The sequence below is a fragment of the Cupressus sempervirens genome, chromosome 7 (assembly GCF_028749045.1).
Source record: "Cupressus sempervirens isolate cs-2001-9-10 chromosome 7, ASM2874904v1, whole genome shotgun sequence".
NCBI lineage: Eukaryota > Viridiplantae > Streptophyta > Pinopsida > Cupressales > Cupressaceae > Cupressus > Cupressus sempervirens.
Window position 1 is genome coordinate 69,690,581 of NC_143124.1, and position 9,276 is coordinate 69,699,856.

Consider the following 9,276-nt stretch of genomic DNA (forward strand, 5'->3'; position numbering starts at 1 on the left):
AAAAATTGTTTAAAATGATCCATTCTCAAAGATTTTTGGGGTCTCAAGCCTTCAACTAGCCATACAACAATTATGCCAGAAACAAGGGTTTTTAAGGGCTTTATTGACTCCCTTCTATTCCTACTTTTTCAACACCTTCTAAATCTTAAAAAGACTCCTCCTTCACAACATAACACCTCCTAATACCCTTCTTGAATCCCTCTAAAGGGCTTGGCATGAAACTCGCTACTCTGCCTTTTTGAGCTATTTATTTGGTGATTTTTCCTAGCCGCGCACTGCTTAGCTCGCCTAGGGCTTTGTCAAAATATTGCTTGCACTAATTTTCAAGGGCCCTACAAACATACTTTTATAGAGTAGGGTTTGTACCTTTAGAATCCAAGGTTCCATAGATTTTCCATGGTGGAAACAAAAGTTACAACCCTTCATTTACATTGCTCCCCAAAACTAGTAGAGTGTTGTCTACTTCAAAACAAAATGAACAAAATATGTACAATCTTGAAAGAACCTAATCTAATGCATACAAAAGAAAGAAGAAAAAATATGAACAATATTCTATGCTACCAATCCACTAGTTCTCATCTATTAACTTCAAAACAAAGCAAATAATAGTGACTGTCACTATATTTTTGCAGTTCAACCTGCTATTTCATATAGTAGTCATACTTTAACATTGCCAATGCTTGCCTTAGGGTTTTTTAAGTCTAATATAGGATTATCCTCAAGATTAGAACCTATTTAGGGTAGGAGCCTCCTCAATAAGGTTTAGGATTACAAAAGAAAAGTTGTTGAGCAACTTTTGAAAAGTTACTAGCAACTTTTAGAGCAATTTTTCTTGCTCGAGCAACTTTTTGCACATCCGCTCCTAAGAACTTTCTAAGGTCTTTTACACGCTTGAATATTGAAAAAAACTCCCCTAACCTCTATACTAAGACTTAAACAATTCAAGAAAAGAAAAGACCCTAGGAGATCACGACAAAACTAAGACCTATATTTAGGCCTTAACACACAATTGAGTCACAAACTCTTATTATACTTACAACCTTCATTAAATAAATGCTTCACACAAACAAAATTGGATTGTGGGAGCCCTTAAAAGGGTGCTCCTACACCATACTCCCCCCCTCAGCACAAACTAAGACACTTTAGGGACAAGAAGAGCCAGATCAATACCAAACTTCTTAAACTATCCTTCCTCAATCCATGTGGCTTCGGATTCAAGTTGATCCTTCCATTTGATCAAATGCTCCATGTAGAATTGATGCCTTGTAGTCTTCTTTACTCTAGATTCCAAGAATTTCTCTACTTTGGCTAGCTTCTTGTTGGGTATTGCATTGGTGTCAATGTCTTTTAGTACCTTTGGTGGAGCTATACCTTGTTGATTGATATCTCCTTTGAATCTGATTAGGTCTGCAACATTAAACATTGGGGAGATGGCTAAGTCTGATGGCAAGTCCACTTTGTAGGAATTCTCTCCATATTTAGCTAGAACCTTGCATGGGCCAATCTTTCTCATTTGAAGCTTAGTTGGCATACCCTACTGCATCCTTGCTTTATTAAGGTGGACCATGACATAGTCACCAATTTGAAACTATACTTCTTTCCTCTTCTCATCCATTTTGGCCTTGAGTCTTTGAGTAGACTCCAACATGGTTTTCCTCATTTGTTATTGAACCTCTTTGATAGTTTGAGTGAAATATTTAGCTTTCCCACTTTTTAATTCCATAGGACCTAAGTCTCTTAACTTACACACTCCTCTAGGGTGTCTTCCATACAGTATCTCAAAAGGACTTCTTCTTGTGGTTTTGTTGATACTATCATTGTAAGCATATTCAGCCTGAGATATAACAAGATCCCAAGTCTACCCATACTCTTTTATCAAAAACCTTAGCAAGTTACCAAGCACCCTATTGATGACCTCAGTTTGGCCATTAGTTTGAGGATAGTATGCTAAACTGAAAGAGAGATTAGTTCCCAACCTTTTTCATAAGGTTTGCCAAAGATGACCCATGAACTTGCTATCTCTATTAGACACAATACTCAAAGGGAGTCCATGAATCCTAACTATCTCCTTAAAGAAGAGACGTGCTATATAACTTGCATCATGAATAGTTTTACATGGAATGAAATGATTCATTTTAGAGAACCTATCTACTACAACATAGATGCTATCCATACCTGATTTGGTTTTAGGGAGTCCAACCACAAAATCCATGCTTACACATTCCCAAGGCCTATCTGGAATTGGCAAAGGTTGATAGAATCTTGCATTGCTTGAACCTCCTTTAGCTCTTTGGCATATTCCACATTCCTCAAAATATCTTCATACATCTCTTGCTAGCTTAGGCCAAAAGTAGTATCTTTTTACTAACTTCAATATTTTGTTTATATCAAAATGTCACTCAAGCTGCCATTATGCTTCTCTTGAATTAGATTTTCCCTCATGGATCCCCTAGGTACACATAGCTAATTACATTTAAACAACAATCCATTTTGAAGGGTATAATCTGCATACTCACCATGAAAATGATTCTCAAACTCTAGGCACACCTTGTAGGCTTGTGAAAATACTTCATCTTCCTCATATAAGTCCTTGAAACCTTTTATTCCAATGCTTTGCAACTGTAATTCTTGGATAGTCAAAAGATTTCTACTCAAGGCATTTTCTACCTTGTTGAGCTGCCCCTTCTTGTGCTTGATTATGAAGGTAAAAGATTGGAGATACTCCATCCACTTCAAATGCCTATTAATAAGCTTCTCCTCAATGTTTATGTAGCTTAAAGCTTGATTATCAATAAAGACAACAAATTCTTTGGGTAGGAGGTAATTCCTACACTTCTTGAGAGATTGTACCAATGTATATAACTCCAAGTCATAAATTGAATAATTCTTCTTTGCCTCATTGAGTTTCTCACTAAAGAATACCATAGGCTTTCCTTCTTGGCTCAATACATTCCCTATTGCTACACTACTTGCATCACATTCAATGGTGAACAACTTGTCAAAAGTAGGTAAGAGTAAGATAGGTTTTGTAGCTACCTCTTGTTTCAATGTTTTAAATGCCTTCTCCATTGCCTCAATCCATTTCAACTTTTTTTTCAGTCCTCCTTTGATGGTGTCTAGTAGTGGCACATAAATCTCACTGAAGTTTCTCACAAACTTTCTATAGAATTGTGCCAAGCCATGAAAAATTCTAACTTTCATCCCTATTTTAGGAGTAGGCCAATCCAATAGTGCTTCCACCTTGCTTGGGTCCATTTTTAGATTACCCTTGGATACTACAAAGCCCAAATAAACCAGCTCTTGTTGCATGAACACACACTTTTCTAGATTAATGGCTAGTTGCACTTCATGGAGTCTCTTCTTGACCAACCTCAAATGTTTAAGGCGCTCTTTTTTTGTTTTTCTATATATGAGTATATCATCCAAATACACCACTAAAAATCTTCCTATGAATTCCTTCAAGACCTCATTCATCAATCTCATGAAGGTGCTTGGGGCATTAGTAATCCCAAATGGCATTACAAGCCATTCATACAATCCATCTATGGTCTCAAAAGTAGTCTTCCACTCATCACCCTCCTTGATTCTAATTTGGTGATAACCACTCTTTAAATGCATCTTGGTAAAGTACATAGCACCTCCTAAACAATCCATCAAATCTTCTATTCTTGGAATTGGGAACCTATACCTGGTAGTGATCCTATTAGTAGCCCTTGAATCTATGTAGAGTCTCCATTTTCCTCCTTTTTTGGATGCTAAGACCACTGGGACTGTACATGGACTAATACTCTTCTTAATCAGCCCTTAATCCAATAATTCTTGCACTTGTCTTGCCACTTCCTTATTTTGATCTAGTGTAAGCTTATAGGCTACTTTGTTAGGTAGAGATGCACTAGTTACGAAGTCAATTTGGTGGCTGATTACTCTTTTAGGTGGTAGTACTACTAATGTACCATCTAATATAATGTCCTTGAAATCATCAAGAATCTATTACACTTCAAGAGGTATTGCCTGCAACTTCTTATCTTCCTCCTTTGGCTTCAACATGATAGCACATCCTATGGTCTCCTCATCCTGTAATGCTTGCAATAACTCTTTACCACTACTAAGTAACACACTAGGTGTCTTAGAAGTTTCCCCTTCACTCTCTATTAAGGACTAAATTTTGAAAGTCCTCCCATCCTTCTTGAAAGAAATGGCATTCTCCTCTCCATCATAGATCACCTTCCTATCAAATTGCCATGCTCTTCCCAATAGAAGATGGCATGCATCCATGGGTAAGACATCACAAAGCACTTTGTCTTTATAGGCTCCAGTTGAAAAGTCCACCCATGTCTGCTCATTAACTAGTACACTTTGCTCTTGATTCAACCAAGTCATCTTGTATGGCTTTGCATGGGGAAACTTTGTAAGTTTAAGCTTCTTTGCTACTTCCTCTACTATGATGTTATTTTTTGACCTTGAATCCACTATAACCTTGCAAACTTTGCCTTGGATCTTGCACCTAACTCTAAAAAGAACCCTCCTCTATTTAGGTTCACTTTGATTAAGCTACCTTATAAGTACGTTCATGATCATTAAGTTCTCACCCATTTATGATTCTAATTTGTTGACTTTATTAGTGCATGGGCTGCTGCTATCCTCTTGGGTATATTCTACCCTCTTCTCATTATTAAGGCTGATGGTTTATCAAGACACCTATAGGTAGGGTGTCCAAGCTGCCCACATTGATAACACTTCATGTTGGCAAAGTAGGAGTTGCTTCTTCTTGCTCCTCTTACTTTATTTCCTTGAGAACCTCTTCCTCTACCAAAAGATTCTCTTGTGCTGATTTTTGAACTTTTTTCCAAGAGTCTTCTCTCCCCTTTGGTTCTTGATTCACCACCTCTACTACAACCACCTCTTTGACCTCCTCTAGAGTCTCTACCTCTTCCTCTATTCTTTGAAGTACAATCCTGCTTCATTTTTCCTTTCTCTTCCACATTTAAGGTCATTCAATAACAATTATGAATTGTTTTAGGAGTGACAAGGCTCATGTCTTCTTGAATGGACCACTTGAGTCCATTCAAATATCTTGCCAACCTAATACTTTTATCTTCTACCACTTTAGACCTTAAGCATAGCTTTTGGAATTTTTTAGTATAAGAGTGCACATCCATATATTTTTGCCTTAGATTTTGTCTCCTTCTATGCAACTATATTTCATAATCTTTAGGAATGTAGGCTTGTTTGATTTTAGCCGCCATTCCTTTCCAAGTGATAATGGGACCTTTTCCTTCTTTTTTCCTCTCTGTTTGAACAAATTTCCACCAAGTTAGAGAAATACCCCTTAAACTTGGCTTTTCCACTTTGACTTTCTGAGCATCAAAGACACCATCACATTCAAAATGGTTCTCCATTCCTCTAACCCATTCCATGATGAGATCAGGATCCATCTTGCCATTGAATAGAGGAATGCCTTCCAAGGCTTTGTTGTTTATTTCCTTGATTGCCTTTAGGAAAGGCTTTTCTGGTAAAACAGGGTCTGGTGTTGGAGTTTCTTCTTCCAACTCAATGTCTTTCTCTTCAGCTTTCTTCTCTTCTTTCTACTCTATCTTGTCCTTAGCTTTATCGGCTATGTCTTGGACCTTGCTCAACAACTATTCAAATTGTGCCAATCTTTCTCTCAAAGACTTGTTGTCTTCCTCTTGCTCTTCTACCTTTCTTTCTTGTTCTTTGACCTTCTTGGACAATTTATCATTGGTTACCATTGTGTTGGAATCACTGGATTCACTAGGTAACAACACTCACCTTGCTTTGCTCTTGCTTTGTCCCACACCTTTGAAGGCTCCAATACCAATCTAATGGGGAGGCTTAGGATAGACTAGCTAGTCTATGCTCCTAATCCTCAATTATGATCTAAGTGTTCTTTTGACACCTCTAATGGTCTCTAGGACTCCTTACTCACTCAAGGATCCCTTGACTTGAACAAACCTACCCACCAAGTCAAGCATTCCAACTTCTCAGCATTCCAAGTTTTCCCTCTAGTAACCAACTCCTTAAAGGCTTATAAGGGTCATTTAGGGTTCTACACCATTCCAAGTTCTAATAGGGATTGTGATGAGTTTTAAAGAGGTTTTACAACCTATTCCACATGACCAAAATGATGGCAAGGTTGGGTTGATACTCGATTGAAGATTTTCTTCACAAATAGGGCTGCTAGAGGAGCCCCAATTAGGCCTCCTTGCGGATCTATAGGAATTTTACCAAATTTCCTTTGAGGTTTCATCACAACTGGTAATAAGAATTTTTTTTATAAATTATCCATTCTCAAAGATTATTGGGGTCTTAAGCCTTCAATTGGTCGTACAACAATAATGCAAAAAAAAGGGTTTTTAAGGGTTTTGTAGACTCCTTGTTGTCCCCACTTTTCCAACACCTTCAAAAGCTTCCCAAGACTCCTCCTTCACAAAATAACACCTCCTAAAACCCTTATTGAATCCCTCCAAAGGGCTTGGCATGAAACCCACTCCTCTGCCTTTTAGAGCTATTTATTTGTTGATTGTTCCTAGTTGGGCACTGCCTAGCTCACCTAGGGCTTTGTCAAACTATTGCTTGCACTAATTTTAAAGGGCCTTGCAAAAATAATTTTATAGATTGGGGTCTATACCTTTAAAATCAAAGGTTCCATGGATTTTCCATGGTGGAAACAAAAGTTATAGCCGTTCATTTACATTGCTCCCCAAAACTGGTAAAGTGTTGTCTACTTCAAAACAAAATGAACAAAGTATGTACAAGATTGAAAGAACCTAATCTAATGCATACACAAGAAAGAAAAAAAAAAATGTACAATATTCTATGCTACCAATCCACTAATTCTCATCTATTAACTTCAAAACAAAGCAAATAACAGTGACTGCCACTATATTTTTGTGGTTCAGCTCATTGTTTCGTATAGTAGCCAAACATTAACATTGCCAACACTTGCCTTAGGGTTTTCCAAGTCTAATATAGGATTCTCCTTAGGATTAGAGCCTAGTTAGGGTTAGGATCCTCGTTATGGTTTAGGCTTACAAAAGAAAATTTGTTGAGCAACTTTTGGAGAAAATTTTCTTGCTTGAATAAATTTTTACACATCCACTCCTAAAACCTTTCTAAGGTCTTTTACATGCTTGAATATCGAAAAAAACCCCCCAAACCTCTATAAAAAGACTTAAACAACTCAATAAAAGAAAAGACCCTAGGAGATCACAACAAAACTAAGACCTCTATTTAGGCCTTCACACACAACTGAGTCACAAACTCTTATTATACTTACAACCTTCATTAAAGAAGTGCTTCATCAAACCAAAATTGGATGAAGGGAGCCCTTAGAAGGGTGCTCCTATACCAATACCCACCCATGTTAGCCTTTAGTGATAGGACAACAAAATTTTCTAGATACTTTCAAGAATTTAATGTGACTATGACATCTTCTATCATCCCATCTATCTTGATAGTGAAACCATCAACAAGTTGAAGTATGATTGGTGTTTCTCATAGATAAATGATATGAAGTTGAGATAATACCTCCTTTTTCATAACATTTATGGATGCTCCTAAGTCAACTAGAGTATTTTGGACTTGCATTCCATGAATTGTAATAGTAACCACAGGGATCCTAGGGTGAAAATATTTGGGTATGGTCACTTTTTCCAACATTAGATTAGACCATTTCCCTAAGACATAGATAGTTTTTGGATCCTTCTTCTTTCTTCCTAGCTATTTGATACATGCTTCCTTGATGGCTTTAGTATAAACATGAACTTCCATAATTGCATCAAGGAATGGTATTTTTATTATCATCTACTTTAGTTGATTAAGTGAGTTAGCTACTGCTTGATTTTTTGTGGGCTGACCCTTTTCTACCAACCTTTGAGGAAACATGGGCTCTTTGGCTATAGTAAAGTGCTGCTGGACTGACACATCCACTTGTTCAGCTGAGGAATCTTTAACTTTAGTTATTATAGGGCTTTGTGTTGAAGGCAGAGTGGTATCTAACCTTAAGTGGATATCATTCAAGGAAATATCATAGGTTTGTTGTTGTGTTGGTTGTTTACTATTGTTGGGATTATGATTAGGCTAAACTAGCAGCTGAGTCTACTTAGGGGAAGCATTAGTGGCTGTAGGTGGAGGCATTAGAGCCAACTGCTAAGCTGGTGACATTAAGGCTTGCTAATTGTGTTGGTTATAGGCTTTTTGAAGCTATTTCCAACCTTGCTGAGATTGTTATGAACCTTGTAGAGGCTTTTGCCAAACTTGCTAAGGTTGTTTCCAATTATTAAACCTAGTAGAACCAATATTCTAATTATTTTGCAATTGATTGCTATTATTAATATTACATACCTTGTCTTTGGGCACATGGCCTCCATTGATAAATGTAGAGCACTTCTCCATTTTCATCGATGGTCTTGAACTCGGTAGGCATTGGCTGTGATTCCAGGCTTGCAATAGACTTGCATCTACAATTCCTTTTCTTCTCCCTACAATGTGGGCATTATTCTACTAACATGACATCAACTTCATCTTCCTTCCTTCTTGTCTGCATAGTATTCACCTAAGTGGTGATATCATTAATGATGTCTTGTTTAAAATCTAATAACAAGTTGGATAGCTCCATCTTAGATACCCCTAAACCACCATTGGACTTATGCGGTAGGTCTCTAAGTCCCCTACCTTTCTTCATAGTAGCCCTTGAATAATTCAAAAATATATTTTTTATATCAATCTAGTTTTTTCTGAGATATATCTCCTTCTGCCATAAGATCTAAGGCCTCAATACTTCCATCATTTACATCCTTTAGAAAAAGATGTTTCTTTCACTCCTCATTCAGTTGGTGTTGTGTGTTACACTATAGGTTGAACATGAACTATGAGATAGAATCCTCCAAGGTTTAATCTTCCTTTTGGGACATTTTAAAAATTTCATCCCCTTTAAAATCTTGACCCCTACAATATTTTTAATACTTTATAAGAAACCAATTTCTCATTGTAGGCTAGTCTACTACAATTTTAGTGCCCAACCCCATGAACCATCTCAGAGTAGCTTCCTTTAGAGTGGACGGAAACAACTTAAGCTTTTGGACATCAATTTTATAATCATAACTTCTATAAATGATGTCAAACTCAAAGAGGAAGGTTTCAGGATCTTTAATAATTAGGCCATAGAACTTGGGAAGTGTAGCAGAAGGTATGTTCTTCAAATTTTGATTACCTTGTGGAGGAGGGATAGGAAAAGGAAATTTAGGCTGATCCATT